We start from the raw sequence: 13,702 nt of genomic DNA, 5'->3' as shown, positions 1-13,702 counted from the left end.
AAAGAAAAGATTGAAAGGAGGAGAAGGGAAAAGTTAGAAGATAGAATAGGAGGTGAGGGGAGGAGAGAGAAAAGAAGAGAAATTACGTGAGTTTATCCCACATAGGAAGGGCAAAAACTGTTCACCAAAACTTTTCTCTGTGTGTGTGTGTGCATGTGCACACATACTGGGTGGCAATATAAAGTATATTACTAACTGTGGGTGATAGTCAAAAGGATTGAACACCTTAGGAAGTTGACCTCTAAGATTCCTCAAACTTTGCAGTTATGTGACATGAGGTCCTTAGGTTTTATGTATCAAATTATGAGAATAGGATTCTAAGATTCATTTATTTCTTTTTTTATTCATTTACTCCATGTTTATTTAATACCTATTTTAAGCCATACTGGGTGCAAGGGGCAAAGAGATACATTAGAATCAGTTCCTGCCCTCCACTTAAGAGATGGAGATGAACATTTACACAGATCATTACAATACAGTGTAGTATATGCTTCAGTAAGCATTTGGCTAAGATTTACGCACCTTTCACCCAGCCCCCTGTGCGAACTGATTTTCTTATCTCCATTTTACAGATGAGAAAAAAAAAAATCAAAGCTCAAATGGTCACACAAAGGGTGAATCAAGGTCCACCCAGCAGAACCAGAATTTGAACCTAAGACCACCAAGACAGCCTGAATTTCTAACCGCAGGGCTCCACTGGGGTGTGAAGGGCAGGTGGACGGGATATGGAGGCTCAGAGAAGGAAGGCTGACTGCAGCAGCTAGGGGTGGGGTGGGGAAGAGGCCAGGAAAGGCTTCATAGCCAAGGGATCCTTGAGCTATGTCTTGAAGGAAGAGGACTTGGATGGCTTGACAAGGGGGCAAAGGTGTCGCCTTCCATACAGCCAGCAGAAGCCGCTCAGAGAACAGCAAAACGTGTGGGATGTAGAGCAGGCAGACCTGGTGTGAACTTTAGTTCCAGCTTTTACTACCCGTGTGACCCTGGATAAGTCACCTAACCCCTCTAAACCTCCATTTCTTCATGCATTAGATGGGAGTTATTATGAAATGAGAGATTACGCACCTAATGCATCTAGCATTAGCACAGTGCCTGGAAAATAATAGAAGCCTCATGCTAATTACAACCTATTTATGACAGTTTGCCGCTTATCAGCTGAGTAACCTTGAGCAAATTGCTAACCTCTCTGTGCCTCACTTTCCTCATCTTTACACTGGGAATCATAATAGCACCTATCACATATGGTTATGAAAATAAAATTAACACACGTGACATGCTTAAAGAGTATGAGGCAAAAATCATGTGGATGATAGAGGTAGGTCACTATTAATACTCCTATGTGCTACACACCGTGCAGAGAGTTTTACCACTTTATTTATTAATTAGGTTAACAAATGATCATTGAAGGTTTGCTAGGTTCCAGGCAATATTCAAGGTGCAGCAGAGAATATGAAGTAGGTTAGGACAAGGCTGGAACTCTGGGCAGAATTTGTTTGCTGGGGAGTGGGAGGGAGAATAGGATTTGGGTGGGGGTGAGATAAGTGGTGAGAAATGAGGCTGGAGAGACAGAATGGGTCAGATCATAAAAATCGTTTTACGTCATGTCGTCCTATAAACAGTGGTGAGTCCATGGAGATTTTCAATCTGGGGGATTTTTATTCTTAGAATTTATGATTCTCCAGTTGTAAAACTCTATGACTCTACGTGCCAAAGTCTTTATGATTCCAAGATTATAGTCCTATGATTTTGTGACTCTTAATATTTCTTACTTGCTGTAGTAGATTGATATTAAAACTCCCCACAGTGGAGACTTTTGGTTTCAACTCTGACATGCAAAGAACTCGGAAGTCATTACTCCTGACTTTACAACAAGAAAAGGCTGGATATGCTGAAAATCAGTGACTTTCCTTGAACCCATTAGAAAACTGAGGTCACAGAGCAAACTACCACCTAAAAATCTGGAGTCAGGTGAGTCCAGATAGATGTGACCCCCAAGTTCTGCTTCCCTGGAGCAATGCCTAAGTCGGTCAGTGGGAATGCTTACATAGTAACTCTGATGGATTGTCAAGGCTCTGTGCATACTAGCATGAGAGGCACAAGCATGAGAGGGAAGACCTCATACTCTTGCAGGTTTTTCCTCCAGAAAGCTCACGAAGTTCCAATAAGAAAGCTCCCCACAGGGCCCCAGCAGGGAGAGGCAAAAGACAGCTATGTGTGAAGCCCACCCAGGATCTCTTCCCTCATCTCCAGAGGCAAGGACTTCGGCAGAGGGCACTTCTGAAACTCTATCCTCGCTAAGCTAAAGGAGCTCTGCATGACTCCAGGCCTCTCCAGACTTCCTGCCCCACCTAGGGAGGAAAAAAGTGGTGGCAGAGGAGGGAGCTCTACCCCTGCAGGAAGAAGAAAAACACTTCTAAAGTCCACACTCCTGAAGCAAGAGGCCCACCAAAGACTGAGACTTAATTAGAGGATTAGGGAATGTCCTCGGTCCTCCACACTCTAGCACATACCAATAAGGCTCCAATAGAGTACAGTGACTTACAGCTGCAAGACACAGACTCTCTGGGGAGCTGTACAAAGGAAAGCTCCAGAGCCAAGAGAAGAGAAAACAAGGACCTTAAAGAAATTGGAAGTCCCTGATGCTTATAGCTACAACAAGCATTAAATGCTGCCCAACTCCTAGCCAGATTAACATCAATCCTCACACTAAAGGTCTATTTACCTCAGTGTTTATTTTCTTATTCAACATGTCCAGCTTTCAGCAAAAATTTACAAAGCAAGCTGTAGAGGCTGAGCATCCCTAATCTGAAAATCTGAAATTTGAAATGCTCCAAAATCTGAAACTTTTTGAAGGTCAACATGACAACACAAGTGGGAAATTCTACACCTGATCTCATGGGATGGTCTGCAGGCAAAACACAGTCAAAACTTTGTTTCATTCGCAAAATTTTAAAAATACCGTATAACTGGTTGCATTGGCATGCACCTGTAGTTCCAGCTACTTAGAAGGCTGGGGGCAGGAGGATTGCTCAAGCCCAGCAGTTCAAGGCCAGCCTGGGCAACATAGCAACACTCCATCTCTCTATATACTTTATATGCTGACACACACACACACACACACACACAGTATATGTGTGTATTTTATACACATAGTATAAAATTTACACTATAATTTGATACACAATATTAGTCCGTTTTCATGCTGCTGATAAAGACATACACAAGACTGGGCAATTTGCAAAAGAAAGAGGTTTAATTGTACTGACAGTTCCATGTGGCTGGGGAAGCCTCACAATCATGGTGGAAGGCTCCCCTTGTTAAAAACCATCAGATTTCATGAGATTTATTCATTATCATGAGAACAGCATGGGAAAAACGTGTCCCCATAATTCAATTACCCTCCTACTAGGTCCCTCCCACAACACATGGGAATTCAAGATGAGATTTGGTGGGGGGACACAGCCAAACTATATCACATAGTATAAAATTATGTTCAGGTTATGTGTGTAAAGTATGTATGAAACATATATGAATTTTGTGTTTAGACTCGGGTCCTACCTCCAAGATACCTCATTATGTATATGCAGACATGCCAAAAAAAAAACAACTCTAGAACACTTCTGGTCCTAAATATTTTAGGTAAGACATACTCAATCTGTGTTAGTTCTCCAAGGCTGCTGTAACAAATTAGGACAGGCTGGGTGACTAAAAATAACAGAATTTTATTCTGTTAATGTTCTGGAGACCAGAAATCCAAAATCAGAATCACTGGGCTGATACCAAGGTGTCAGCAGGGCTGTGCTCTCTTGAGGCTCTATAAGGGAGAATCTCCTCCTTGCCTCTCCCAGCTTCTAGTAGCTGCTGGCATTCCTTGGTTTGTAGCCAAATCACTCCAATCTCCTCCTCTCTGGTCATGTCACCTCCTCCTCTTCTGTGTATCAAATCTCCCTCTGTCACCCTCTTATAAGGAGACATGTAGAAAGAAGTACAAAGTAGGAGGACTCACACTCTCAATTTCAAAACTTACGATGAAGCTATAGTAATTAACACAGTATGATAATGACATAAGGTTATATAAACCAATATAGAGACATATAGACCAGTGCAAAATAATTGAAAGTCCAGAAATAAACCCATAAAATATTCGGCCAATTGTTTTATGATCAGCGTGTTAAATCCAGTCAGTGCAGAAAGAATAGTCTCTTCAACAGGTTGTGCTGCAACAACAGGATTTCCATGAACAAAAGAAATGAAGTCGGGTTCCTACATCACTCCATATGTAAAAATTGGCTCAAAATAAATTACAGCCTGAATGTAAAAGCTAAAACCATAAAATTGTTAGAAAAAAGCATAGATGTAAACCTTCACAACCTTGGGTTTGGCAGCGGTTGCAAAAGCATGAGCAATAAAAGAAAAAATTAATTAAAATTAAAAACTTTTGTGCATCCAATGTTATTATCAAGAGAGTGAAAAGACAACCTAAGCAATGGGAGAAAATATCTGCAAATTATGTATCAATAATATAATTATTAGAATATATTAAGAGCTCCTACAACTCAACAATGAAAGAGACAAACAACCCAATTAAAAAATGGGGAGAGGACTTGAATAAGCATTTCCCCGGAGAAGATACACAAATGTCCAATAAGCACAAGAAAATATGCTCAACGTCATTAGTCATTGAGGAAATACAAAATCAGAACCACTTTATACCTAAGAGGATGGCTATTTACAAATAACAACTAAAAAAAGAAAAAAAAGAAAAAAAAAAGTGTTGGCAATGATGTGGAGAGATTGGAACCCTTGTTCATTGATGGTGAGAATGTAAAAGGGTGCGGTCACTGTAGAAAAGTTTTCTAGTTTCTCAAAAAGCTAAACATAGAATTGCCACATGATCCAGCAATTCCACTCCTAGCTTTATAGTGCAAAGAATTGAAAACAGGGAGTATGATACTTGCCTGCCAATGTTCATTGCAACATTCTTCACAATAGCCAAAAGATGGAACACAAATCAAATGTCCATCAACAGAAAAATGACTAAACAAAATGTGGTACATACATATAATAAAATATTATTCAGCCATAGAAAAGAATAAAATTCTGGCAGATACTGCAAAAGGATCAATCTTGTAAACATCATTATGTTAAGTGAAATAAGGTTGATACAAAAGGACAAAAAGTGTATGAGTCCACTTATATGAAATCCACTTTGTGCATCTGCTTTGTTAAACAGTTTGGTGATTCTTTGATATGTTAAATATACAGCTACCATATGACTCAACAATTCCACTTTTAGGTATTTACCTAAGGGATTTGAAACATATATCCACACAAAAACTCATACATCAATGTTCATAGCAGACTTGTTCATCAGAGCCAAAAGATGAAAATAACCCTAATGTCCATCAACTGATAAAAAACAAAACGGGATGATGCAATAAAATATGACATCATACAATGGAATATTATCCAGTCATAAAAAGGAATGAAGTAGTGATACATGGCCGCAGTGGCATGCAACTACAGTCCCAGCTACTTAGGAGGTTGGGGCAGGAGGATTGCTTGGACGAACATGGATGAACTCTGAAAACATTACACTAAGTGAAAAAAGCCAGACACATTATAGAATCACATCATATGATTGCATTTATATGAAATGTCCAGAACAGGAAAATTTATAGAGACATAAAGTAGATTGGTGGTTGCCAGGGTCTCCGGGAAGGGGAAATGGGAAGTAACTGCTAAAGGGTATGGATTTCTTTGTGGGGTAATTATAAGTTTCTGGAATTCGTGTTGATAATTTCACATTATTTTCTTTCTTTTTTGAGATGGAGTCTTGCTCTGTTGCCCAGGCTGGAGTGCAGTGGCATGATCTCAGCTCACTGCAACCTCTGACTCCTGGGTTCAAGCAATTGATTCTCTTGCCTCAGCCTCCTGAGTAACTGAGACTACAAGGCACCCACCACTAAGCCTGGCTAATTTTTGTATTTTTAGTAGAGATGGGGTTTCACCATGTTGGTCAGGCCCCAAGTGATCCACCTGCCTTGGCCTCCCAAAGTTCTGGGATTACAAGCATGAGCTGCCATGCCCAGCAATAATTTCACATCTTTGTGAATATACTAATCAGCACAGAACTGTATACTTGGAAAGGGTGAATTTTATGGTATGTGAACTATGTCTCAATTTTTTAAGTAAGGGAATAGAGGAAGATACACTATACTCACACTAATCAAAAGGATACTGGAGTAGCTATTAATATATTCATTTTAGACAAAGCAGACTTTAGAAAAAGAAAGAGTATCAGAACTAATGAGGTCATTCTATAATTATAAAGGAGTCAATTCTCCAAGAAGTCATAATCATCTTAAGCTTCTAACAAGTGTCAAAATTCATGACACGAAACAGACAGAACTGAAAAGAGAAATAGGCAAATCCACAATTACGGTTGGAGACTTCAATACCCCTCCTTCAGTAATTAATAGATCAAACAGGCAGAAAATCAGTAAGGATACAGATGACCTGTACAGCACTATTAATTAATTTGATCTAATTAACATTTATAGAGTATTTCATCCAATAACAGCGGAATGCACATTCTTCTCAAACACTCATGGAATGTTCACCAAGACAGACCACATTCAGGACCATCACACGCACCTTCACAAATTAAAAAGAATAGAAATCATACAACTTATGTTCTCAGATCACAAAGGAATTAAACTAGAAACCAAAAACAGAAAGATAGCTGACTATAGTAGGAAATTAAACAGTGCACTTTTCAATAAACCATGGGTCAAAAAAGAAGTCTCAAGAGAAATCAGAAAATACTTTGAACTAAATGAAAATAAAAAGTATAAAGCTTTCTGTTATTTGGCTAATGTAGTGCATAAAAGGAAATTTGTAGCATTCAATGTGTGTTAGAAAAGAAGAAATTCCAAAATCAGTAGCCTAAACTTCTACCTTAGTAAACTAAAGAACAGAAAGCTAAATTTGAGACAATAGGAGAAAGAAAATAATAAAAATTACAGCAGAAATCAGTGAAATGAAAAACAGAAAAACAATAAAGAAAATCAATAAAAGCCAAAAGCTAGTTCTTTATAAATAGTAATAAAATTGATAAGTCCCTAACCAGGCTAACCAAGGAAAAGCAAGTGAGAAGACACAAATTACTAACACTGAGAAAAAAAGAGGGGTCATTACTATTGATCCCACAGAAACTGAAAAGATGATCAGGGGATACTATGGACAACCCTATTCCCATAAATTTGATACTTTAGATCAAATTAGCCAATTCCTTGAAAGACACAAACTACCAAAACTTACTTAAGGAGAACCAGAGATAACTTGGATTGTTCTATGCCTAGTAAACCAATTCATTTAGTAGTTAAAATTCATCTATAAAAGGAAATACCAGAACAACATGGTTTCATTGATGAAATCTGCCAAACATTTAAGGAAGAAGTAATACCAATTTTATATAATATCTTCCAGAAAATAAAAGAGAAAGGAACACTTTCCAACTCATTTTATGAGGTTAGAATTACTCTAATGCCAAAATCAGATAAAGACGTTAAAGAAAAAAAGAGCTACAAATATCTCTCATAAACATAACTGTAAAAATACTTAATAAAATATCAGCAAATTGAATCCAGCAATATTTAAAAAGGATAATAATATATCACAATTAATGAGGTCCATTTCAGGAAGAGAAGGCCGGTTCAATATTTATAAATCAATGTAATACATCATATTAATAGACTAAATAACAAAAGCATATGATCGCATCAATATATACAGAAAAAGCATTCAACAAAGTGCATTGCTCATTCAAGATTTTAAAACTCTAAAAATATTAAGAATACAAGGGAAATTTCTTAACCTAATAAGGATATATACAAGAAACCAATATGTAGCATCATATTTAATGTAAAAGAATGAATGTTTTCCTAATAAAATTGAGAAAAAGGTAAGAATGCTCTCCCACACCATTTCTCTTTACCATCATACTGGAAGTCCTAGATACTGCTAGGAAATGAAATAAATAGTATACAGTTTGAAAAGGAAGGAGCAAAACTGTCTTTATTCGTGTATGAGGTGGCTGTCTACACAGAAAATCCCAAAGATCTACCAAACTAACAAAAGAAAAACTTCTGGAACAAATATGATAATTTAGCAAGGTCATAGGACACAAAATTAATATATAAAAGTCAATTACCTTCTTATATGCCAGTAATAAACAAATGGAATTGTAAATTTAATAAACTAAATACCTTTTGAAATAACATCCCCCAAGATGAAGTACTGAGGTATAAATCAAACAAAATATATAGAGCACCTGTAAGTAGAGAACGAAAAAACAAAAACAAAAGAAATCAAAAAGATCTAAATCATGGAGAGAATGAAGAGACAACTATGGAGTGGAAGAAAATCCTGCATTTATAAACTATACATCTCATAAGGGGTTAATATTCAAAATGTGTAAGAAACTCAAACAACTAAATAGCCTGGCCAACATGGCAAAACCCCATCTCTATGAAAAATGTCCAAAAATTAGCCAGGCATGGTGGTACACGCTTGTAATCCCAGCTACATGGGAAGCTGACTCACGAGAATCATTTGAAGCCTGGAGGTGGAGGTTGAAGCGAGCAGAGATCGTGCCACTGCACTCCAGCCTGCGCAACTGAGCGAGATTCTATCTCAAAAAAACAATTTTTTTTTTTTTTTTTTTTTTTTTTTTTTAACATGGGATGGCAAAGTACAGCCAACACTATTCTGAAAAACAACCAAGTTGGAGGACTCACACTGCCAATTTTAAGACTTACTATAAAACTACAGCAATCAAAGACGATGTGGTCAAAAAAACAGACACATAGATCAATAGAACAGAATGGAAGGCCCAGAAAGACATCCATACAAATACAGTCAACTCATTTTTGACAAAGATGCTGGAACAATGAGATGTTTATAGACAAAAAAAAAAAAAAAAAAAAAAAAAAAAAAAATCCTTAACATAGGCCTTATACCTTACATGAAAATTAATATGAAGTCAAAATAGATCATAGACTTAATGTAAAACACAAAACAATAAAACTGCTAGAAGAAAGCATAGGAGAAATCTACTTGACTTTGGGTCTAGTGACAAGTTTTTAGATACAATACCAAAAACATAATTTTAAAAAATTGATAGTTGTACTTTACTAAACTTTTGCTCTATACAAGAAACTGGCAGGTGTGGTAGTTCAGACCTACAATCCCAGCACTTTGGGAGGCTGAGGCATGCGCATGATCACATGAAGTCAGCAGTTCGGGACCAGCCTGGCTAACATGGTAAAACCTCAACTCTACTAAAAAAATACAAAAATTAGCTGGGCGTGGTAGCACGTGCCTGTAGACCCAGCTACTCAGGAGGCTAACGCAGGAGAATCACTTGCACCCGGGAGGTGGAGGCTGCAGCGAGACGAGATCCCACCATTGCACTCCAGCCTGGGTGACAGAGTGAGGCTCCGTATTAAGAAAAAAAAAAAAGGCACTGTTAAGAGGATGAAAAGAGCAGTCAGGCGTTGACTGTGGTGCCTCACGCCTATAATCCCAATGCTTTTGGAGGCTGAGGTGGAAGGATTGCTTGCATTCAGGTGTCCAAGACCAGCCTGCACAACATAGCAAGACCCCACCTCTTAAAAAAAAAATTAGCTGGGCATTGTAGAATACCTGTTCAGGAGACTGTGGTAGGAGGATTATTTGAGCCCAAGAGTTTGAGGCTACATGAGCTATGATTATGCCACAGCATTCCAGACTGGGTGACAGAACGAGACCCTGTTGCTAAAGAGAAAACACAAAAGAGGATGAAAAGATAAGACACAGGATGGGAGTAAATATTTGCAAATCATGTAGCTAATGAAAGACTGTATTAGGGCTTCTCAGAGAATCAGAATTTTTAAGTCCAAAGGCCAGGGGTCTGAGAGGAGGGTACCAGCTATTATAGGACCCAGAGTTTGAAGAGCTAAGAACCAGGAGAACTCTGATGTCGAAGAAGAAAAGATGGATGCTCACCTCAAGGAAAGAGAGAGAATGTGTACCCTCTCTGCCTTTCTGATCTATTCAGAACTTCATGGATTAGATAATGTCCATCTACATCATTGAGGGCAATGCTCTTTACCTAGCATACTGATTCAGATGCTAATCTCATCTGGAAACGATCCCACAGACACACCAAGAAATAGTTTTACCAGCCATCTGGGCATCCCTTGTGACAACCCAGAGAAGTTGACATATAAAATTAACCATCCCAAAGATCATATCCAGAATATGCAAACAATGTCTAAAACTCAACAGTAAGAAAACAAACATCTGAATTTAAAAATGGGCAAAACATATGAACAGACATCTCACCAAAGAAGGTATACAAATGGCAAATAAGCATATGAAAAACTGATCATTTGTCATTATAGAAATGCAAATTAAAACAACTACTACACACCTATTAAAATAGCTAAATTGCAACCAACTGGCAATACCAGTGCTGATGAAGATGCAGAGCAACAGGAACTGTCACTCATTGCTAGTGGGAATGAAAAATGGTACTTTGGAAGTACAGTTTGGAAGTTTGGCAGTTTCTTATAAAGTTAAACATAGATTTACCATACAATCTAGAAATTATGCCCCTAGGTATTTACTCAACTGATAAGAAATCTTATGTCTACACAAAAACCTGCACCCAATGTTTATAGCAGCTTTATTCACAGTAAAGTCAGATGCAACTAAGATGTCCTATAATAGGTGAATGGATAAACAAACAGTGGAACAGTCATACTATGGAACATTATTCGGAGATAAAAGGAACAAACTGTTAATTCACACAGCAATATGGATGAATCTCAAGTGCATATTGCTAAATGAAATAAACCAGTTACCAAATGTTTATATATGTATATGCCTATACGTATATATACATATATGATAATTCCGTTTATATGATTTATTTAAAAAAGCAAATGATAGAGATGGGAAATAGGTCAGTGGTTGCCAGAGGACTGAGAAGAAGGAGACAGGTGGCTAAGTAAAGCACAGTGGATATTTTAGAGCCATGAAACGATTCTGTGTGGTACTGTAGTGACTGATATATCTGCTAAGGGCTTGTTATCCAGAACATATAAAGAGGTCCTACACTATCCATTTGTCACTATGCATTTGTCAAAACCATAGAATTATACAGCACAAAAAGTAAACCTTGCCCAGGCGCAGTGGCTCACGCCTGTAATCCCAGCACTTTGGGAGGCCAAGGCAAGCGGATCACCTGAGGTCAGGAGTTCAAGAGCAGCCTGACCAACATGGAGAAACCCCGTCTCTACTAAAAATACAAAATTAGCTGGGCATGGTGGCGCATACCTGTAATCCCAGCTACTCGGGAGACTGGGGAGGAAAATCGCTTGAACCCGGGAGGCGGAGGTTGCAGTGAGCCAAGATTGCACCATTGCATGATCTTGCAACAAGAGGGAAACTCCATCTCAAAAAAAAAAAAAAAAGAAAAAGTAAACCTTAATGTATGCCATTTAAAAAAATCTACTAGGAGGATGGGGAATCACAGGATAAAATGCAGATGATGACAAAATAATCTAATTGTATTACAAATGGATGAGAGATCTCATTGAAGGGCATGGAGACTAGAGGTGCTGACCTAAACAACTTTGGAAATGACTGGAAACAAGAAGGCTAAAGACCAAAAGAGCTGTCCATAAGCACTGCCCTCCAGTTGGTAAAGCTGTTTCTCACAGGGGTAGGGCTTGACAATTCTGAAACCCCAGTACAAGTGTACTAACATTGAACAATTAAGTAAATGGACGGCAGATGGTAGGAACCAGGTTTTCCACTGCTGAAGTGGAAGGTTATAGATAAGCAAAGGGAGAAGGATAGAATGAACAGTATGAATGTATTAGAATCAGAGACAGCAGCATGAGCTCATGTTTAACTTAATATAGATACCGATGATAGATACAGAATCACTACAGTTATATGTGTACACAGGCTAGGATACATACACGTATTTCCTAGCCCTGCTCCCTGGTAGTGGGTCCCCAGTAGCAACATGCAAACCCACCATTCAGACCTGTTTCTAATAACACTCTCCAGTGAAAGGAACCAGGCTCCCTGGAGAAATGGCTGATTCTAAGGCTGGGAAGAAAATATGCAAGATGAGTCTGGAGCAGCTTTAGTGCCAGAAAGTAAGGAAGGGCTCAAAAACATAACAAAAAATTATGGCAAAGGGACACAGGAGCCAATAGAGAGAGCTCCCAGGCGCCAAAACTGGAACAATTTAAAGCAACAATATAAATAACATAGTATTGGATTACAATGAAAAGTACAAAATAAATATCCATGAGTGCACATGGATATAATAAATGACTGAATAAACAAATAGCAGAAGAATTCCAAATAACTTATTACATACTGCCCCCTCAAGGAAGTGAAGCGTAACTCCCCATCCCTTAAGTGGAGGCTGTGCATAGCAGCTATTACATCAGGCTATTCTCATTATTAGACTGGGGTTATTATCAGACTGGTTTGGCGGAGGAAAACCACAGAGGAATAGTGTCATTCTCAACAAGTTATATCAAGAGAATATACTATCAATATCAGTATCACTTAATGTTAACCTTGATCGCCTGGTTAATTATTTGATCAGTCTTCTGTTGAAATTATTGTTGTTAATTATTATTATTGTTAATTATTTGATCAGTCTTCTGTTGCTGAGCCTCGAGGCTTGAGGTAATGTCTGTCAGGTAATGGCAAAGGTAATGTTTATCAGGTTTTTTCACCATAATGCTAACTATAATATTATAAATATATTTTTAAATGACTGCAATGCTTCAGGGCCCTTGCATCATACTCTGCAATGTGACTTTGCCGCTCTTCCCTGGGAGAAGTGATTTCTATTTCCCCACCTCTCGAATCCGGGATGGCTTGTGACATGCTTGGACCAATAGAATGTAATGGATGTAAATTCACACCAGTTATAGTCTCAGGAGGCACTGCATGTTGCCAGACGTTGAGGGACACATAGCCTGAACACCTCTCTAACCCTAGCTGATAGCCAGTCGACTACCAGACATGTGATTTAGGCCATTCCAAATACACCAGCCCCAGCAGACTCACCCTCTCTGATCCAAGATACAAGCAGCAAATGCAAAGTTAGCTGAGCTTGGCCCAGATCAGCAGTGCTACCCAGCTGACCCACATGAGCAATAGGAAAAGCTTTCTGTTTAAAGCCACTGAATTTTGGAGTGGTTTGTTATACCGCAATAGCTCTGTGCCTCACTGGCACCTAGGCATAACAATGCATGTAGGTGGTTATTTGGCGTAACACACTGCGATTAGAGAAGATTAGGAGCAGCCTCAAGGCTCAGCAATAGAACACTGATCAAAGAATTACAGGAGAGCCAAACAATGGAATATTATGCAGCTATTCAAAAGAATGAGGCAGCCCCATGTGAATCAACATGGAACAAACTCCATGATGCATTTTTAAGCGAAGCAGCAAGAGGCAGAAGAGTATATAGGGCAAGCTACTATTGATCCTGTAAAATAATTGTATTTGCATAGACTATCTCCGGGAGGCTACACAGAAACCTGTAACAATGGCTGTCTCTAGGAAGGGGAACTGGGTGCCTGGAGAACAAGAGTGGAAGCGAGACTTCCTTTTCACGCTATC

Source organism: Piliocolobus tephrosceles, chromosome 20 (genome assembly GCF_002776525.5).
Source record: "Piliocolobus tephrosceles isolate RC106 chromosome 20, ASM277652v3, whole genome shotgun sequence".
Taxonomy (NCBI): domain Eukaryota; kingdom Metazoa; phylum Chordata; class Mammalia; order Primates; family Cercopithecidae; genus Piliocolobus; species Piliocolobus tephrosceles.
The sequence above is the reverse complement of the archived record's forward strand: the minus strand, read 5'-3'. Positions refer to the sequence as shown.